This window comes from Ovis canadensis, chromosome 8, assembly GCF_042477335.2.
Source record: "Ovis canadensis isolate MfBH-ARS-UI-01 breed Bighorn chromosome 8, ARS-UI_OviCan_v2, whole genome shotgun sequence".
Taxonomy (NCBI): domain Eukaryota; kingdom Metazoa; phylum Chordata; class Mammalia; order Artiodactyla; family Bovidae; genus Ovis; species Ovis canadensis.
Genome location: NC_091252.1, coordinates 36933944 through 36954605, shown reverse-complemented (window position 1 = coordinate 36954605; position 20662 = coordinate 36933944). Strand labels below are relative to the sequence as shown.

Here is a 20662-nt window from a genome sequence, read left to right as displayed (position 1 = left end):
TCTGCGTTTGATGAACCTTCAGAGGGGAGAGCTCTAGGGAATTCTACACTCTCCACTTCCCTTCCCTTCCTATCTCCAAGGCTGTCTTGAAGTAGAAATTTTAGTCTCACAGACCTTTGACTTCTGACTCGCCTGTATGATGTTAGACAAACGACTAAGTTTTTTTAGCTCATTATATTTTTTAAATCTGTAAAATAGCCCAGCAACTGAGGTTACTCTTCATTCTCTTCCTCTTTTGTGACTTCTCTCAGTTGCTGATGTTTTGGAAGAACATCTTTTTCTGATCATAAATGTGCTCAGCTATCAAGGAGGTAAAAACTACCATTCAGGACACTTAGGGATCCTGAAGGAAACATGGGGGTGGGTGGAGTTGGCCTGCCCTTTGCCGCCTCCCAACCCTGTGTTTATTTCCTCAGGATAGGATTTCAAGTCAACTGGAGCCACTCCTCAGGATAGCATAGAGCTCAACAGGATCCAGAGTGCTTGGAAATCATCTCAGAGTAGAGGGATCAACTATCCTTATTTGTATTGGGTTTAAAAGAAGAAACAATGGCCTAAAGCCATCATGTGGCCTAAGGCATATAAAAATTAAGGTTACATGTGACAAAGCACTTTATGAGTTCTGAAACAGTTAGGCAAGGCCATAAACTATCATATTACTAAATTGCTATCATTTCTAACGTTCAAGGCTCCCAACTACAAGTTTGTCCTTAGAAATTGCAATGTGTTCTTGATAATTTGAGTGTACCCAATTGTGCTTCCAGCTAAGAAGCACGTACGGTTTGCTGGTTAGTATTTTGCCTATATTTGAATCCTAAAAATAACCTCCTCATGAGAACAGGATGAGCTTTGTGAAGATTATATTCCAGTTGGTTAGAAATGGAAGGCACATTTTTCCCATTGCCTCCTGCCTTTCATTTCTAAACACATTTGTCTCTGAAGCAGAGGAGACTATGAGAGCAGCTGCAGTGAGCAGCTGTAGAATCTTCTGTCATCTGCTCTCTGGCTTTCCAGACTTTGTCCCATCCTCTGCTCCCAGTTGTCCTTTTCTTTCTTTTTAAAGTCACCTGCCCTCCTCAGGTCCAGGCCCTGTCCCTGCAGTGCTTTTAGGGGATTTTTGCCTGGTGTCCCCCTCGCTTTTACCATTCTTTATAGTTAAAAAAAAAAATCACTAGTGAAAACATTTTTATCTTATGAAAAACCACTGGAAGCGCGGAAAAGTCTGTCAGCCAATACAGAGCTGCTTGCTGCCGCCCCCACGAGTTCTGCTTGTCATGTTTGGCGGTGATCTTTTCCGTGGGCTGCCATTTCAGGACAACATGAAGCTCTAATTTTACATTTGCATGCAGAGGCCAGATGCTGATGACTCTGTGAGGGGAAGCCCTCCCCAGGATTACCTTGAGAGAGATGATTTATTCATCCTGTGCACATCCTCAGCTTTCCCAGAGGCCCTTCCCCGCCGACTCCACACACAGCGCCGGGGGACTGTCGGAGCCCCTCCCAGCAGCCCTCTTGGTGCACAACAAGCCGTGACAACCAGTAGCGATTGAACACTTTTTTTTTCCTTCCTAATGTGTCGTTAGTTGAGCATAAGCTTCTCTCTAAGGTCGCTTATGCGAGCTAGTGCAGGGCAAGTGTCTTCGCATAATATGTCAATGGAATTTATGTTCATGGCTTTTAGGGATGATCTGACTCTTCTCAACTGGTCCTTTGAATGTTGTTTGATTTTGAACGCTTAGAAAATGGGCTTGCACTCCTTTTCTCCTTTTGAAAAAGCTTTTCTGTGGTTTTGAAACATACCTATTTTAGATCCCACATAATATATCATCCGAATACTAATTTAAAACAAAATATTACTTAATATCTCTGATTTATAACACGTTACATGCACCAAGCATAGAAAGCAGGTAAACATGAGTTATATTTTTAGTTTACTATGTTGGCAACAGAGAAGCCTGCCTGAAAAAAACAATATAAATCATCTTTTACCACTGCTTTCTGAATACTTGGGGGTTAATGAAATCAAAATTTTATCTGTCGGAACTGCCAGTAATATCTTCAGTTTTCACCAGCTGCACTTCCCTTCTCTCCCTCCATATCTTTAGACTCAGGGAAGAGCAACACAGGTTCCACAATAAACAAAAGTGAAAGAAAAGAAAGAATTTGTAAAGTTTCTTTTGGTGTGTAAGAGGATGGATCCTAGCGTGAACAGCATGTGAGCACATGGACAAAGCACACCTAAAATAAGGCAGTGCGCACACAGCGGGCCACCTATGTGGGTATGTGTGCACCCATGCATGTGCCAAACCACCCATTTTCTCACATAAGCATAGCAGTTTCACTGCTGCTGCTGCTGCGTCACTTCAGTCGAGTCCGACTCTGTGCGACCCCAGAGACGGCAACCCACCAGGCTCCCCCGTCCCTGGGGTTCTCCAGGCAAGAACACTGGAGTGGGTTGCCATTTCCTTCTCCAGTGCATGAATGTGAAAACTGAAAGTGAAGTCGCTCAGCCGTGTCCAACCCTCAGCGACCCCATGGACTGCAGCCTGCCAGGCTCCTCCATCTATGGGATTTGCCAGGCAAGAGTACTGGAGTAAGGTGCCATTGCCTTCTCTGCATTTCACTACCTCTAGGTAAATATATTAATTCTTTATGTGAAAAAAGAAAACCCAATGCTAAACTGCCTTTATAAGTATCACAAAAAACACTAAGTGTTTCTTTGTTTAGAAATGTAAAAATAATGTGCTTGGAAATGCCAGCTAACTAGTGAAGTAAAAGTCGCTCAGTCATGTCCAACTCTTTGCGACCCCATGGACTGTAGCCTGCCAGGCTCCTCTGTCCGTGGAATTCTCTAGGCCAGACTGCTGGAGTGGGTAGCCATTTCCTCCTCCAGGGGAGTCTTCCCAACCCAGGGATCAAACCAGGTCTCCTGGAGTCTTTACTGTCTGAGCCACCAGGGAAGAGCTGAGAGTAAATACTTTGTGAAGAATAGAGAAGACACTAGAACAGTTAAACCTCAGTTGGCCTGGGCCAAGTGTGAAAATGCAGAATCACAGAAGGAGCCAGCAGGATTTGATTAAACTTCTATAAATCAAATCTTAGAGGCATGAATCCCCTTGGTAACATCCTGGGTCAGTGGTCATCTGCCCTGGTTTTAAATACTTCTGCTGTAAAGATACTCATTACTTCCAGTGCAACCAGCCTCCAGTTCTTTTTTTTTTTTTTTCCTTATTATTTACACAAAACACTTTTTTAAAAAAGTGAAAGGTCTAGGGAGCTATACTTAGAAAGCAACAGTGAAAAGAGTGGGCGGGGGTGAGGTTCTTATTTAGGAACAATAAAGTTATCTGTTCCTATATACATTCGTTTGGTTTCTCCTTCTTCCCCTTCAACCCACAAAAAACACATCTAATCCCTCCTTCAATCCTTCAAATATTTGAAAACAACCATCATGACTCATAATTATCCTGTGACTGACCTGGATGGTCTCCTAAACCCGTCAGCCAGGATCTTTGTCCATCCACACCGCTCAGAAGCTGAAAGATCTGTATCCCCAAAGTAGATTGGTGGCGGTGACTTCTCAGATGACGTGATTGATGTGATTATTCTGTGTTGATGAGTTACTGCTGAAGACCCTCAAGCCAGAGAGGGAATATCCTAAACTGAGAGAGTTCAGGAAAGAGCCTGAGTCTTAATTAAGGTGATGGCAGCAAGGCCCTGTAAAATTTCACCTGTGCCAGAAAAATCCCGAAAAAATCCAAAGCTATTGCTTCACATCACTGACGTTCAACCAAGCCTGCAACTTTGGAGTTAGGACCTTGAGCTCTATTTGTACCACGAGCTCTGCCACCAGCTGGTTGCGTTCCCTGGAGAATTACTGCCCACCTTTCCAGAGTTGTCTCTGTGATATTCAGAGGCACATGTTGCATTTCTGCCTTGAGCTCTATTTGTACCACGAGCTCTGCCACCAGCTGGTTGCGTTCCCTGGAGAATTACTGCCCACCTTTCCAGAGTTGTCTCTGTGATATTCAGAGGCACATGTTGCATTTCTGCCTAGAAATGTGCCCCCCACCCCCGGCCCCGACTCCTGGCCTAGATGTCATTTCCCCAGGGACACTTCCCTGACTCCCATCCCTACCCCAACCTGAGATGGCCTCTGTCTTCCACTGTACCCTGTGCTCTGTTGCAACCTCACTTCCTTGTGTTTTAACACTGCATTCACTTGTCTGCGCCCACTGTCCTGGAAGTTCTTTAAAGCTAAGGACTCAGGCCTGGTCTCCAGCACTTAGCTCAGTGCCTGGTGCCTACCAGAATCTAGAAAATATGTTGAAAAAAGAAGAAGAAAGGAAAGAGAAGACTAAAAGGGAGAAGACAAAATGAGGAAGTTGGGGTATATTATCTATCTAGATTCTGACAGCTAAAACTCTGCAATTCCTTGGGGGTTATTTTTGCTTGTTTTAAAATACTTATTTGGCGGTGGCATGCGGGCTTTTAGTTGTGGCCTGTGGGATCCAGCTCCCTGGCTAGGGATTGAACCTGGGTCCCCTGCACCAGGAATGTGGAGTCTCAACCACCTGACCACCAGAGAAGTCCCTACAATTCCTTGTTCTTAAGTTCCATCTTTAGAGTCAACCTCAGGCTTTTAGAAATTCAGATTTTCTCTAGTAGTAGGGTAAGTTTCAAGTGATTACACCAAATTAGAAAAGCTATGAATATTTATACATGTAATACAATTTTAGGACTGAGATTTAAAGTTCATTTAACATCCCCAAACTTTGTATTGTGAGGAAACTGAGGCACAGTGAGATTAGGTTATTTGTCCATACCCACCTGGTTAGAGGAAAACCTGGTTTCAGACACTGATCTTGGTCCCTGCTCGGTTGCATCCCCCAGCCCTTCCAGTCTTCTAGTTGCCCAGCCTCCAAGACTGAAGAAAGGGCCCAGAGACAGCAATAGGGACATAAGTGGTTTATTGGATAGGCAGAACTTACACAAAGGAGCCTGGAGTGACACCCCCCCATGTGTGCAGATGGTGGGTAGGACATCAGCAGTCTTCACTACTCAGCAGGAGAGAAGAAGGCTACCATTTATAGGGGGAATTGACATCAAGTGGGCTCACCAGTTACCAGAGACTATTTTAAGTGCTATAATTAAGTGTATTATACAGTCAAGTGAGAGAAACAGGCACTGGTCAAGCCAGGGATGTACAGAGAGCAAGAGAACAGCCATCTTGAATGGCCTAACCATACAGCCCCCAAACCTGGATGGCTGATCTCTAGTCTTCCTTTTTGAAAGAGCTGCTACAAACACAGCTACAAATGCAAGTGACAGATGTTTCCTCCTTTATGTTATGGTTATATCAATGTACAAGTTTATGGCTGTAAATTAAACTTTGAGAAATACCCTTCCCTGCTTCTAGACAAACTAATGAAAATTATGTCTCTTTTCTCCCAGAAATGTGGGAGAATGTTACCATGCTTCACCAGGTGACTCCTGTACGTTGTTTGCTAAACAGAGTTGCAGTCATATGAATTGCTTCCAGCCAGGTTCAGTACCGAAGCTCAATGTTCTGTTGTCAAGCCATAGGGTAGTAATGCCATGAGACCCGCTTCTTGGCGAGTAGCCCTGAGGTGCAGCTGTAAGGTGACCCAGTGCAGGCTTGAGGCCAGAGCTCAGTGCCAGAAACTTGAGCCAAACACTGGAACTAATTCCCAAGGCACTGAATTGGTTGCAATTAAAATTTTAGATGAAAAGATTTTTTGTTTACTCTAAAAGAACCACTTCATTTTATAAGCTCATAGGAAAGTTAGATGCTTTGCCATTATACATGAAATATTTTCCAGAGGCCAAATCTTTGAAAAAGAAGAAGAGGAAGAAAGAGGAGAAAAAGAAAACTTTAGATTATTTAAGAAGTCATGAACATATTTCTTGAATGCAACATCTTTGATTAGATATGCTAACTGAAGAAACTTTCTTTTTCTGACTTGGGGTATGCTGTGAAAGTTGTAAGGTAGAGTTGGAGCAGAAGTGGTCAAGATGATGGTAATGATTGAACCAAACTCTGGACCCATACAGATCTGATTTAAGCACACAGCCCCAGCACTTCCTAGCAGCTGACCTTGGGTAATATACTTAAGCCTGGAGACTGTGTTATGTACTGGGGTTAGTAACTCTTCCTCTCATGGGTAGTATGGACGGGGCTCAGACGCTGCTCTTCCTCTCATGTCAGCCTATCCCTAGGGTGCAGGTCCTCACCTCACTGATGAGACAAGGAGAAGCTGCTGAGATCCCAGTAGTTTAAAGCCACCAGCTTTAAGCTGTGGCAGGAATCCATCATGAACCCTCACTAATTCAGCAGTTGTTGGCTCAAGACATACAAATTGGTTTAATTCTTAGGAAACTGCTTATCAGGGCAAAGAGGAGAAAGGAAAGTGGTTGTCATGTTCCTGATAAGTACTCCGATGTTCCTAACAAGTACAGCGATGTCTCGCCGTCCCACTTATTAGTCAGGTGGCCTTGAACAGTCGCTTATCCTCTTGGAGCCTTGGTCTCACCCCAGCTCCCCATCTAGAGGTTGGGGATGATAACACAGATCACACAGTGTGGTTGTGAGGTGATGCAGTGTGTATAAGCCGAGCTGGGAACACAGAAGATGTTCAGGAACCTTTACCTTTTATCTGACCTCCTGCAACATGTCCATGTTTAGGAATGCCCTTCCAGTAACCCCTGGGGGCCAAAGAGCGAGATCATTCCACAGTGATGACTCACGGTATTCTATATACTCTGCCCTTGCTTATATTCAGGTTTTGGAAAACACGTGCCATATTTACTTAAGGAGCTTCCGCACCTCTTTGTAGCTATTAAAAGACCAGGGTGGAAAGGGAAAATCAGAAGTTGACCCTAATTTATCTGTGGCTGAAGGAGGAACTAGGGAAGTCCAACAAGTATCATTATTTCTTCCTCCAGGTGAACTGATGAAGGCTTAGAAGAAAAAGGCTGTGTCATGGCCTGGGTGGCCAAACCTTGTCCTTTCACTTTCATTAAACAGTTATCTGGTGTTTAAAGAGCGGTTTAAAGGTGGTTGACAGTCATCATGGCAACCAAGAAAAATGTATGTGACCCCAAAAAAACATTTCATTAAACTTGGAAATGAAGTATATGTGTAGGATTTAATTATTATTTGTTAGAAATTAAGGAAAATCATCCATTCGTTCAGCCTTTGAATATTTATTGACAGCTACAATTGTGACAAACACCATTCTAGGTACTGAGGATACATTGATGGCTAAAATAAAAATTCCTGCCTTCCTTCAGTTTCTATTTTGGTGGGAGACGTAGAGAGCAAATGAGATAAATTAGTAAGATATATAGTATACTAGGAAGTAGTTGGTGCTAAGGGGAAAAATAAGGCAGAAAGGGGAACTATAAAATATCAAGAGGAATGTTAGACTGTGTCCAGGGAAAGTCTCATTGATCAGGTGCTTAAAGTGAAGACCTGATGGAACAGACAAGCCAAGCTGAGGATGGCTGCGGAACAGCTCTCACGACAAGGGTCCTGAGATGGGAGGGTGCCTGGTGAAATGCCTGGAGGCCAGAGTGCAAGCTGAGCAGGGAGGGAAAGAGATCAGGTCAGAGAACCAGCCCAGTTGTATGGGGCCTATAGACATAGTAAGGACTTCAGCTTTCACTGGGAGTAAGACGGAAAGCTCCAGAGAGTTTGGGCAGAGGAAAGATATTATACAACCATTCTTACGGAGTGCTTGCTTTGTTAGATTCTTTTTTTTTTTTAATATTTATTTTTATTTGACTGTGGCAGGTCTTAGATGCAGCATACACGGATCTCTGATCTTCATTTTTCAGCATGCAAGCTGTTAGTTGTGGCATGTGGGATCTAGAACCCTGACCAGAGAGCCAACCCAGGCCCCTACATTGGGAGCATGGAGTCTTAGCCCCTGGACCATGAGGGAAGTCCCTGTTAGATTCCGTTTTAAATGCTTTATTTGTAATCCTCATAATTATCTTATGAAGTAGGACCCACTATCTTCTCATTTCACAGCTAAGGAAACAGGGCCAGAGAGGTTAACTAACTTGCATAAGCTCACACAGCTAGCAGGGATGTGGTGAAAACTTAGACCCTGGCCAACTCGTAACCACCTCATTTTCTCCCCAAATGCTTAAGAGATTGAGACTGAGGTGTTTTTTGTTTTTTTTCTTCCTTCTTTATATCTGTATTTCCAGAGCACACTAACAATGAAATCACTTCATACTCATTCTTAGAGACCTTCTCTGTTCAAACTGATAAATATTGCCAATATTCTCCTTTATGATTCCAAGTTAAAAAAAAAAGTCTTCAAATTAGCATACTAACAAGCATCTTGACATGTCTTGCTTTAATTATGCAGACAACGACTCCTTTTTTTGCTTCTAATGTAGAGGTTGATTGGGAAAATTTTTATTTTATTGCTTACGATCTTACCCTAGTGCTACCTAAATCACTGCTTTATGATTTGGCATCTATAATTTATCATCTTCCTCTGCTATTAGATGAAATGCCCTTTAAAGCATTCCATAGCAAGGTGAACACAAGTCAAGCTTGCAAAGTTCTGGAAAAAAGAATTGCAAAGAATCATTAAAGAATAATGAAAGTTGATTTAAACAGCATACAATATCAGGGCTGCCCAGTTTAACAAATATAATTATTCCAAGTCATTTTCAGAAGGCCTCTACATTTCAGCATCTAATTTTCATCATCTTTTAAGGAATAACAACAGAAATACCTTACTGTTATAAAGACTCTAAAAGCTGACTTTTTATTTCATTTCTCTGGATTTCACTAAAGCTAAGCATGAAACAATAGACAGTTTAAAATATAGGAAACCCAGGTTCCTTTTACTATTGTGTGGCTTTAACATTCTACTGCTGTAGCCAAGAGTCCTTGGCTTCTGGGGCCAGCTGCCTTTTGCATGCTGATTTTGCAGAGAGAGTCTCTCAGGAGTTATTACTTTTGAGTAGTATCTACAATGACTTCAGTCCCTGCAGGAAGTGGAAGGCAGCAGAGTCTGGGAATGAAAACACTGAGGGAAAAATCTTTCCCGATAGATTCGTCAACTCAATCTAATTTTAGGTTCCAGGCAGACCACATAGCTGTACCTTCAGCTACCTGCAAACATATGTCTCAAGTGCCCTCACTGAAGGACTATAACCAGGACTTAAAAATAATGAAGTTTTCTATCCTGATATGTTTTAGTAAAATAGGTGATGTGTGAGAGTGTGTGTGTGGGTGTGGGTGCACACATGCAGGAAACCATGTGCGTGTGCGCCACATTCAAATATTGACACATTCAGAGTAAGGGGGGATGGTCCAGAAGGGTTTCTTTCTATTTTTCATCAACTCTAATTTTTTCTTTCCAATGCTTCACAACCAAAAGGACTAGTAGTCCCAGGCTCAAGGCCTCAGAAACCGTATCATTGAGTTATGTGAAACAGGAATTTGAGACATTTTTAGAAATCATTTGTATGTGGTAGCTATTTTAATATTGAAACTACTAAATCAAAGCTAACAAAGGTCTTTTGAGAGGAAATGGTTAAAAGGGCATGTCTTTCCTCTTCTAAAAGGAAAACCGCAGCAAGGAATTCCAATTAGGAATAAATTAAAGAGCACTACACTTTTCTGGAAGGGTCAGGAAGTCAAACTCTTGGCCTTGAGCTGCTTCTCACCCCCACCCCAGCTGACCCTGGGAACCAGTCACTCCCCATCTCTGTGTGAACTCAACAGTGGCTGCCAAGTCTTGCCATTCCTCTGCAGAAAAGAGTCAGGGATTTTCACCAGAGGCCTCCTGCCAGCACCAGAGTTAGAAGGAGGTAGCCAAGGTGCCGGGGGCTTTCTGGAGTGCCCCAATGCCAGCTTTCTGTCTACAAAGGACAATTCACTAAACCCGCTAAAACCAAATCTGACATTTTTAAAAAGTCTCTGAAATAATCCTCCTATGCTGTTTTGCTACTAGAAGACTGGGCTCTCATTTCCCAGATTATATTTTCTTAAATATAATTTCCTTAAATTCGGCAGCACTTTTAATCCATGACACTCACTGGTAGGCAAGAAAAACAATTCTGCTGTCTTCACAATTGATTTAAAGCTTACAGATGTGACATCTCCATATATTATGTTGTGGCTAATTGCCTTATACTAATATCTGAGTAATATATATGTGTGTGTGTGTGTGTGTGTATATGAATATTAGTGTCATGCTCAGTCATGTCTGACTCTTTGAGACCCTATTAGACTGTAGCCCACCAGCCTTCTGTTCATGGGATTTTTCAGGCATGAATACTGGAGTGGGTTGCTATTTCCTCCTCCAGATATATATATATATAAATGTTCTTTAGGTAACCTGTGTAAATTGACATATGGCTACTTGGGAAATTGGGGCTAAAAGTGAGGTACCCCAAACAGCTGAGTTTGATCAAGATGCCATGCACTCTTGACCTCTTTAATATGCTATGTTGCTCTTTTGACAGCATTCCAAATCTACTTGTCCTTCCAAGTCTAACTCAGTTCCTGCTCTCAGCTCAAATCCTTGCCTGACCATTTAAATTCTCATTGAGACCTCCCCTCTGGCACCACCTAAAGCCCTATTATCTTTGCTGCTACTATGGCATTTGGATATGTCATCGTACACCATCATTTACTCGCCAGCTTCCAAGGCCGTGTGCTCTCTCTTCAGCTCCCTGCACAGTACTTAGCCTGATGCTCAGCCCATGGGGATGCTCTGTGGTACAAGTGAAGTGAACTGACTTACAGCCTTTTTCGTCATTTCCCCAATGCTCATATCTAGGACTAAAATTTGCATGATTGCTCTTTATTTCTCCATTCATTGTCCCTTAGTAACCCAGAAGCATCTAGAATGAGCTGAAAGTTAGACCACTCCTAGAACAGATTGGTCACCTGTGTCTTTTTGGCTTGGATGTCACTGTTCCACACAATGCATGGAAATGGAAGACAAGTTACATCCCTTATGACTGCAGTCAATGAAAATAAAGAGGAAAATAAAATAATGGAGCAGAGAAAGAAAATATAGGAAAGTGTGAGGGGAAAAGAGATAAGGAAGAGGGGAAAAAAAGAAAAAAAAAACAACCCACAATCTTACTGGATGATGTAAATACATTTCCTCTTTTAACGACAAAACATAAAGGCTCCTTGCAAGTGCATTTCATGGGTGATTACTTGAACATCTTAATCATGTTTGCTCTTTGGGGAGATTGTATGCAGAAACCACTGCCTTTCCAGTTTGAATTAAGAATAAACTGGAAAGGCAGTTCCTCTGGAAGAAAGGAAAAGCAAAGCCCAGGAACACTGGTGCACTGTATGCGGCAGTAAGAAATGACAACTCGGAATCAGGCAGAGTTCTCTCTTCTGTGATCAGCTTGCTCTGCCCTCAATGAGTCCAGGAGATTTCGCATTTTATAGGTTGAGCTTCCCACTGGCAGCAACTGAAGCAGTTCATTATGCACATCTGTCACGTGGCCCACTTCATCAACCAAATGGAACTGGGAGAATAAGTAACCCTAACAAGATCCTTCAGTACACTCTTAAAAACTACTTACAGATGTACTCTTCCTCTGAGGGGATACAATGGGTTTCCTTGTACGGTGCCACACGATACAGGAAATGCATTATCCCCATCCAAATTCAGGCGAACCAGGAGGAAGCCTGAAAAGAAAGCAGCTCACAAAAGCACAAACAGCTTTTGCAAAAGTCCTGAGAGGGGCTCACACACCAATTTATGATAACGGCAGATAAAACCTCAAGCCTGTGAAGCTCAGTTCATTACAAATGCTAATGTCCACACAGGGAAAGGAAACCACGTCAGCACTCAGCATCGACACAAACGCCGCTAATGCTTTTTATTTACGGTTGTCTCTGGGTCCCCTCAGCGGTGTGCCAGATCTCCGTTTGTGTGGCAACTTTAACTACTTCATGTGCCCCCACGACTCACTGTGAAATGTGCCCACAGGCGATTTGTGCTTTCAGACTGTGTCTGGTGAGGCGAGCAGCCACACTGCTAACCTTGAATCAGGAACCATCTTGTTCCCATTCAGATCACGTCAAGTGAACACTTCTGTGGACACATCCAGGAATAGTTAACACCTGCCATTGTGAAATCTTCCTGTTTCAGTTGGGGTGATCAATTCATCATTCATTCGGTCAGGCAACAGATATTTATTGAATACCTACCACATGCCAGGCACTGTTTCGGGACCCGGAGATATAATAGTGAACAAAGCCCTACCATCAAAAAGATTACATTCTAGAGGGGGATAGGAAGAGACAGCAAATAAATATGGGATATGTCAGAGTGTTTCAGTCAGGATAGGCTAGTTGTTTTGTGGTTTTAAACAAGCCAAGTTTGATGGCTTAAAAAAAAAGTTTATATCCCTCACTTACACAGTGTGTCCATCACCGACTCAATGGACATGAGTTTGAATAAACTCTAGGAGATAGTGAAGGACAGGAAGCCTGGCATGCTGCAGTCCTGAGGCCACAAAGAGTCAGACACGACTTAGTGACTGAAGAACAACAGGCTGTGTTCACTGCAGGGCAGCCGGGGGCTCAGCTCCGTGCACCTTCACCCTGGGGCCCAGGGTGCCTGGAGAAGCACCATGTGGAGCACGGCCAATGTCGGCGGGAGAGAGGGGACAGAGCTTTGAACACCGCACTGGCTTCCTCCTGAAAGCCACACACGGCCCTTCCCCTCACACAGCACAGGAGAGAGCAGGGAACGTGGCTGCACCCAACTTCAACAAGTGAAGAAGAGCAACCACATGATGGGTTTAGGAAAATCAGACACACTCCGTGTGTCTGTCCCAATGATCATGACTGCAAGGAGGGGAAAAAAAGCAAAGTAAAGGAGCAGGTATCTGGAGAGGTGGTCTCTACTTGATAGAGATGGTCAGAAAAGGTCTGTCTGATGTGGTGACATCTGAAGAAAGAGAGAGAGAGAGAGAGAGAGAGACTGTTCCTGCAGAGGATATAGCGAGGGCACACGGTGCCTGGTGTGTTGGAGGAGCAGCAAGGAAGTCTGGATGTTGAAGTGGAATGAGCAAGGGGCAAGCTGGAGAAAAGTAGGTCAGAGAAGTAAGAGCAAGTTAGTTGTGGGACACAAGCCAGCACCTTGCTGTAAGGGCTGTGGCTAATGTAGGGTGCTGTAAAGATGTGATCTGACTGAGGTTTTGAAAGGATCCTGTGGCCGCTATGAAGGTTGAAGCAGGGAGGAGTTGAGAGGCTCTTGCAATAAACCAAATAAGGCTAGAGAGGGGCCAGTGCTCAGGTTCTGCATGCAGTTTGAAGGTAGAACCAACCAAATTTGCCAGTGTATTGCTGGAAGAGAAAGAGAGGATTCGAGGTTGACAAGAAAGGTTTGTTTCTTCTGGTAATCCCCGGATACACATAAGGACTATTCATGTGACTTTTGAGAATCTTTGAATTAGGCAAAATCATGTAACATACAACATCTCCCTGCAAATGAGTTGAGAGCTGAACAGCCAACTGGAGCTATGGATGCTGGGCAATCAGCTTGATTCATAGACCAGCTGAGGGACTTCTCTCCCTCACTGGCCCAGTATCCAGTCTCTTTTAAGGTTTTGATCCACGTACTTTGTAAAACCAGAGATGTAAGCTTCCTAATTACAAGCAAAATAGGGGCTTATGACTGAGTCACCCCAACCTCATCCCAGCCCTCCATTCCTCTGTGAACCTCAGATATCACTACCAAGAAACTAAGCCATACAACACAAGGTCTGTCCTCAATAGATACTGGTATAGTGATGTGTCACCAATTCTCCGAAAAATAGGTTGAACAGAAATCTTAATAAATACAATAAACAACACATGGTTTCTGAATAGTGTTTCACCACTTTCTGCTCACCCTGTCTTCCCGTCGTGTGGCTCTCCTCCTCACCACCACCTGTTAAATGGCCACTAGAGCCCCCTACTACAATCTCTTAGATCTTCTCCAGCTTAGAAGAGCACAAGTTGAATGCCAAGTTTGCTGACTATAATGGAATGAATAAGTAAAAGTGTTTTTTAAAACAGCGATTTATAATCAGAAGTATTGGTTCATTCAAAAAAGATCTTCTTGAACTCCTACTATGTGCCACCTCCTCTTCTAAGCACCGGCGGCACAGCTATGAACAGAACAGGTGAGTAATTTATAGTTGAAAACGAGGAAAGCATGGAAGAGTATTAATAAAAGATAAACTTCCCACTAACTCACTGCTGAAACATCTTAGTATGTAACACTGCTAGTAACATCTTGGTGCCTAGTCTTTTTCTAAGCATACATATTATTCCTTCTTGCTTTTTGAATAAAATTTACAACTTTAGACTTATGCAGTACAGTTCTTTCTTTAAAATTTTTTCTTCTTATAAAAATAAATCATAGCAGATGCTCAGTAAGTATTTGTGAATGAATGAAAGAATTAATTATAGAAACTTAGTAGAATACAGAAAAGCAAAATATCAAAAATGAATGTCACCAATAATACCACTACTAGGAGATAATACCACGATTAGTAGTTTGGATTGTTCAGTATGGTTTCAAATAACCAACATATTTTTATGACATCACTTCACAATAAATGAAGCAACCGTGCCACTGTAGATATTTTGTAAAATACTGAAAACCACAAAAGGAAAAACTAGGAGTCCCACTGCCCAGAGAATGTTGCTGTTAGCATTCTCCAATCTTTTTGGAAAATTTTTTCCAATCTTTTTTTTTTTTTTTGAGCAGTACAGTAGATTAGTTAAGAGCCTGGTCAAGTTACTCAGTCTCTCTGAGCCTCAGATTCCTTATCTGTAAAATGATACTAGGAATATCCACTCTGTAAGACTGGTGTGAAATTTAAATGACATAAAATATACAAACTGCTTAGTTCAACATCTTACACATACTAAGTGCTCAATATGGGAACTCTTACCATTTTGCAAGATATTCCTACAGAGTTGGTCAGACTTCACACATGCATTTTTTATCCTTTTTTTTTTAAAGAAACAACATTCCTCAATCTCATTTAATTTTAAATTTTGAGACAGTCTCATATTTTCAGAAAAGTTGCAAGTACAAAGACCTTTTCTCCCCTGAAACATATGCAAGGAAGCTGTTGATCTGATTCCTCCATCACTCTTGAATATCATAGTGCATGTTAACTCAGAGGCATTCCCCTACAATTCCAGTGCAAACAGCAAAATTAGGAAATTAGCATTGGTACATTGGGATCTAGTCCTAAAACTCCAGTAGTCAAGTTTCTCCATGCCTGAATGACATACTTTGTAACAAAAGGATTCCAGTTCTGAACCACACCATGCAACTATTCCCCATGTCTCCCTAGTCTCCTTCAGTCTGGACTAGTTCGTTTCTCCATCTTTCCTTGACTTTAATATCTTTGACGCTTTGAAAGAATGTAGGCCAGTTGTTTCATGGAGTGTCCCTCAACTTGTATGTGATGTTTTCTCACAATTATGTCTTTATCAGCAATAACACAGAGAAGTGATGCTATGTTCTCTGCTTATTGTATCTTACTAGGTAACATACCTGCTTTGTACAACAGCCTGTGCTGGACCACTGGACCACCTTCCTACACAGATACTCATCTCACCCCACCTGGGCTCTGAAATATCCTCTTCAGCCTGCCTGGATGCCAACATCTTGCACTAGGCTATCCCTTTGCAAGAACACTCCCCTCGCCCCACGTGAGCTCTGAAACCTCCTGCTGGGCTGTCCCTCCCACCCTCATCGAATCCTCAGCCCACCCGGGCTATCCCATGCTGGGCCACCCTCTCAGCCTGCTGTGGCTCAGATGCTGAGCTAAGCTGAGCCTCTGTAGGAGTGGCCCTCTCCTCCTGCGTGCTTTTCTGGTGCTCTCATTCTATAAAGATTTATATTATCTGTGAATAATCAAAGTGTTTCCTCAAACTAGAAGTCTGTGTATGTATTACTGATGATCAATCAGTAATAACTTATTTTTATTTCAATGATGATCTAAAAAAGTTACATTATAAACTATAATCATATCTGGAATGTTCATTTTACAACCACGTTTAGTGTCAGTGCTTTGTGTTTTAAATTGTGTTGGTACCACATGATTATTAATGCGGCAATATTTAACTTTTAAAGTGTCAGTGGTCTTCAGATTGGCATTTCTGGCATCAAAATATAAAAACCATCTTGATTTCTGTTTGATAAAAATTATATTGAGTTATCCTACCAATTAAAAAGCTAAAACTGCTCTTTTTCAGAGATGAGATTTGTGTCTTCTTTTATTTAATAAATTAATTTTGACTTTCCATCATAAAAATAACCATGCTACTTTAATTGTCACAGGCTAATGAGAAAAGAACCAGGCTGACTGACTTCATACGCAAATGATACGTTATGCAAAGTGAAGGCCAAATGAATCATGGCACCACTTTAAAGGAAGCTTTACAGAAGTTCAAATAAAGGAAAGTGGAGAGAAAATTGAGTCATTACAGGTCTTTTGGTATCATAGGTTGAACTCAAAAGAAGCTAGGCAAAATAGCCACTCTATTCAGATTATTGGCAGATGTGTTTGTGTGTGTTGTGTTTATTTATACGATATATCAGCTTGCAAATATTCTCTGTGAAGAACTTTTTTTGGAGCATTAAAAAAATAATTATCAATATTATATTTTGGAGGGATCCATTTTTAGATGGATTAGACCAAGTAAAATAATCAACTGACGGTTTCAAATGAGTAACCTGGTAGAAGGAAAAATTATAGTAATGATAATGAATCAAAGGACCATCCATTCTGCTCAAAATCAAATATTTAAGTCAACAACTGAGACACAAAATGCATAAAAACATCTTATTATACTTTTATAATTATGTGTATAAACTATAATTAAATCCAACATTGACAACTTAGTTTCAGCAAAATTTTACTTTTATACTAAGTTAATGTTTTTTATTTTAATTTATCTGATGATCTTGTTTATATCTAACTTGTTAAAAAAATTTTGCTTTTGGCAGCACCATACTGCTTCTGGGATCTTAGTTGGGGGGATGGGGGGGCATTGAACCCATGGCCCCTGCAGTGCAAGGGCAGAGTCCTGACCCCTGGACTTCCAGAGAATTCCCTCTAACTTGTTAAATTTGATTTTTTTCCCTGGTAGTTTGTTTTAATTGTGGTTGAAAAGACCCCACATAATACAAAACTTACCATCTTAACCATTTTTAAGTGTACAGCTTGGGAGTGTTGAATGTCCTCATACATTGGGTACTACAAATGTCTAGAACTTTTTCACTCTGTGTTTTTATAGTTTTTAAAGAGATATATGTAAAAAGCATTTATATCTATATATTGGCACATATTTAAGGAACAATATGTTCCTTACATGAAAATCATTTAAATCAGCTTGGGGAAGTTCTCAAGAGAACTTTTTCCTTTTGGAAATAAAAGGAGGAGGTCTAAGAAATGCTAATCAATGGACTGGGAGTCCTGGCGTGCTGCAGTCCATGGGGTCACAAAGAGTGCGACACACGGCTGAGCTGAGCGACTGGACTGAGTCAACACGGTAACTATCTTTCGATCTAAATGTTCGCTGCACGCCACGCTAGATAGTTCAAGGCAGGCTCTGAAGAGAGAAGGTGGTGCTACCTCATTTCTTGGAAAAGCAGAGCCAGAGGAAAGCATAACAGTTGTCCCAATCCAAATTCAAAACTTCCTTTTTTAAGTAATAGGTATAATGTGAACACAAAGCTGCCTTTCAGATTACTTTTTAAAATAGTTTCAAATCCATTATCCTATTTTTGAGGCCCCATTATGAATCTCTAAAGTCAGTTTCCTTTCACGTCAAACCTCATTGCGAAGTCTGACATGTTATACCTCTCATCATTCAAGCCAGTGCTGCTGGCGCCCTGAAAGAGGTCTGTCTCCAGATGCCGTGGTTGTTCTGGGTCTGCTGTGACTTCTTGCAGGTCTTATTAAAACAAACTGTGCTGGTGAGCTTCTCTGAAAACCTAAATGGAAGGATATTGCCTGGCGGTCTAGTGGTCACTGGGGGTTGGGGGGGAGGCTGACTTTGATCCTTGCTCAAGGAACTAGATCCCGTGTGTGTGTGTGTGTGTGTGTCTGTGTGTGTGTGTGTCTGTGTGTGTGTGTCTGTGTGTTAGTTGCTCACTTGTGTCTAACTCTCTGAGACCCCATGGACTGTAACCCACCAGGCTCCTCTGTCCATGGAATTCTCCAGGCAAGAATACTGGAGTGGGTAGCCTTTCCCTTCTCCAGGGGATCTTCCCAACCCAGGGATTGAACCCAGGTTTCCTGTATTGCAGGCAGATTCTTTACTGTCTGAGCCACCAGGAAAGCCCAGATCCCACATGCCAAAGCTAAAAGTCCCACATGCTGTAGCTAAAGATCCCGTGTACCACAGCTAAGACCTGGCCCAGTCAAATAAACAAATCTAAATGTTTTCAGCTAGAAGCTCATAAGCTGACTTCTCCTGAGGCTTCATTTTTAAACTGAAAGTTTGTTGTCAGGATTTGCCACTTAACTTTTTAAAAATAAGAAAAGATTCAAAGTTCCCATAAGTAATCATTCATTATGAGGTAGAAAGCAAGAAGGAAAGGGCAAGAAACGAAGGATTGTCGCTTACTGCATGCCAGGCACTGTTCTACAATATTTGTGTCATCCTTCTTCCCTCATCCTGACAACCTCCCTGGACGTTGTCCTCTTGTCCCCATTACAGTGGCTGAGACTCTGAGAGGTAAAATAATGTGTCTAAGAACACACAACTTGTAAGCGAGCCGAGATTCAAACTCAGGTGTGTCTGATTACTACTCACTCAAGTACAAAACATGTCAAAACACATCACAGACCAAGCTGGTCAGTGTTTTCTGCCACAGATATTGTTTGAGCATGTGAGACAATGGTGACCCACTCCAGTAGTCTTGCCTGGAGAATCCCATGGACAGAGGAGCCTGGTGGGCTACAGTCCACGGGGTCGCAAAGAGTCGGACACGACTGAGCACCTTCACTTTCACTTTCTTTCTTTCAGACAATGCCTGTACTCATTCATGGAGAGTCTCTCTGTCCATTCCAGCACGTTATCATTCTCTGCTCTCTGGCTCAGTTACTTGTATATTTAGCTGATAGGATCAGCTTCAAACATTCTCTACAACCTACCCAACAGAGTGCATGAATCCCTTTGCTCTCTCTAAGGTGATCCCAGCACCAGCCAGGTCTCTCCCCCAACCCCAGATGTAAGTAGCACTTCCTCACCTTGCCACTACCTACAGTGCTGCCTGGCCCTCCTTGAGGCATGTGTCTAGGCTGCTCTTTACAGAGGACTGATATATGCCCTGTGGGCTGCACTGTCATTTATTGGCTTAATGTGCACACTGTGATGCATTTTTATACTTTCCCATTTCTTACATTCTGTCTCCTAACTCAGATCTCATTTACATGGTGATTTATAGGGACTCTGAATATTATAATCTAAAAGGTGTATGTGTTTAGGAGGAGGGAGCACATCTCCTATTAGGAAAAATCTCCAATCTCACACTTCTTTGAAGATCTGACCTTGAAACTGCATAAATGAGAGCTCAGTCCCCGGTCATATGAGGACCAGAGAAAAGGGACCAGCTGGCCCAACAACTTGCTCAGCTTCTACTGTACGCTGCCTTGGGTTTTCTCTTCTCACAGGATAGCCTAGCTCCTCAGTTAGATTTTAAATAGTTGGAGGGCAACAGCATGTCTCACCGATCCTTGTGCCAAGCAGAGCCCCCTGCACATAGTAGACATTTAATAAGTAATTGGAGGTTGGTTGCCGACCTGTGACTGCTGCTTAAACCTCCCCATCCCCCCACCACACCCCTGACCCTTCTGGTTTAGCTTTTGCAGGACAGTTTCTTTAGAAATGGTAACATGATGCATTGGAACTCTCATGCTACCCTGGGTTATCAGAAACTTCCGCTTTGTGTGTCTTTTCAAAGAGTAAGTATATGCTGCTATCCAAAGACCTAGTTTAGAATCTTGACTTTCAAAAGTTTCAATGTGGGAAGGCCCTGCCCATCCACTTTGGAATGCCCCCCCACCCTTAAGCCTACCTCACAGCATGGTTTAGTGCCTGGCCTTGGTGATGCCACTTTGCCTGAGACGGTTTGTGCATGAAATCGTTTCCACACTGACACCATAGCTTAAATCCATTCTTCAGGCCACTTTTTTCTTACCAAGCTTAAAGATCAGGCGATGCATGGAGGGGCAACCAGGGCGTTGTGTGGGGGGATAGGTCTCTACAGAGGGGCAGGAGCTGATATGGGTCATCTTATTGGAGGAAAGAAAGAAGCAGGGGGTGCAGTGTAGTGCTGTGGAGCAGTAACTGCTGCCTGAGAGTTTTAGACACAGCTGGTGGCACAATTCTTCTTGGGTTGGATGTGTTTTGCCCAAACCTAGTGTAAAACTGGACTTCCCTGGTAGCTCAGATGGTAAAGAATCTGCCTGCAATGCAGAACACCCAGGTTCGATCCCTGGGTTGGGAAGATCTCCTGGAGAAGGGAACCCACTCCAGTATCCTTGCCTGGAGAATTCCATGGACAGAGGAACCTGGTGGGCTACAGTCCATGGGGTCACAAAGAATCAGACA

General features: G+C 42.5%; 1 long non-coding RNA gene across 6 annotated transcripts in view; it reads left to right on the top strand.

The window, feature by feature from the left end:
• LOC138444736 (uncharacterized) overlaps positions 1–16300 on the top strand; it is a 35711-nt gene extending 19411 nt beyond the window's left edge. For all 6 annotated transcript variants that reach the window (XR_011258570.1, XR_011258567.1, XR_011258566.1 and 3 more), the window contains one exon: positions 15582–16300. This is a non-coding gene — a long non-coding RNA (uncharacterized lncRNA). The remainder of the gene's footprint in view (positions 1–15581) is intronic.
• Positions 16301–20662: the final 4362 nt, after the last annotated feature.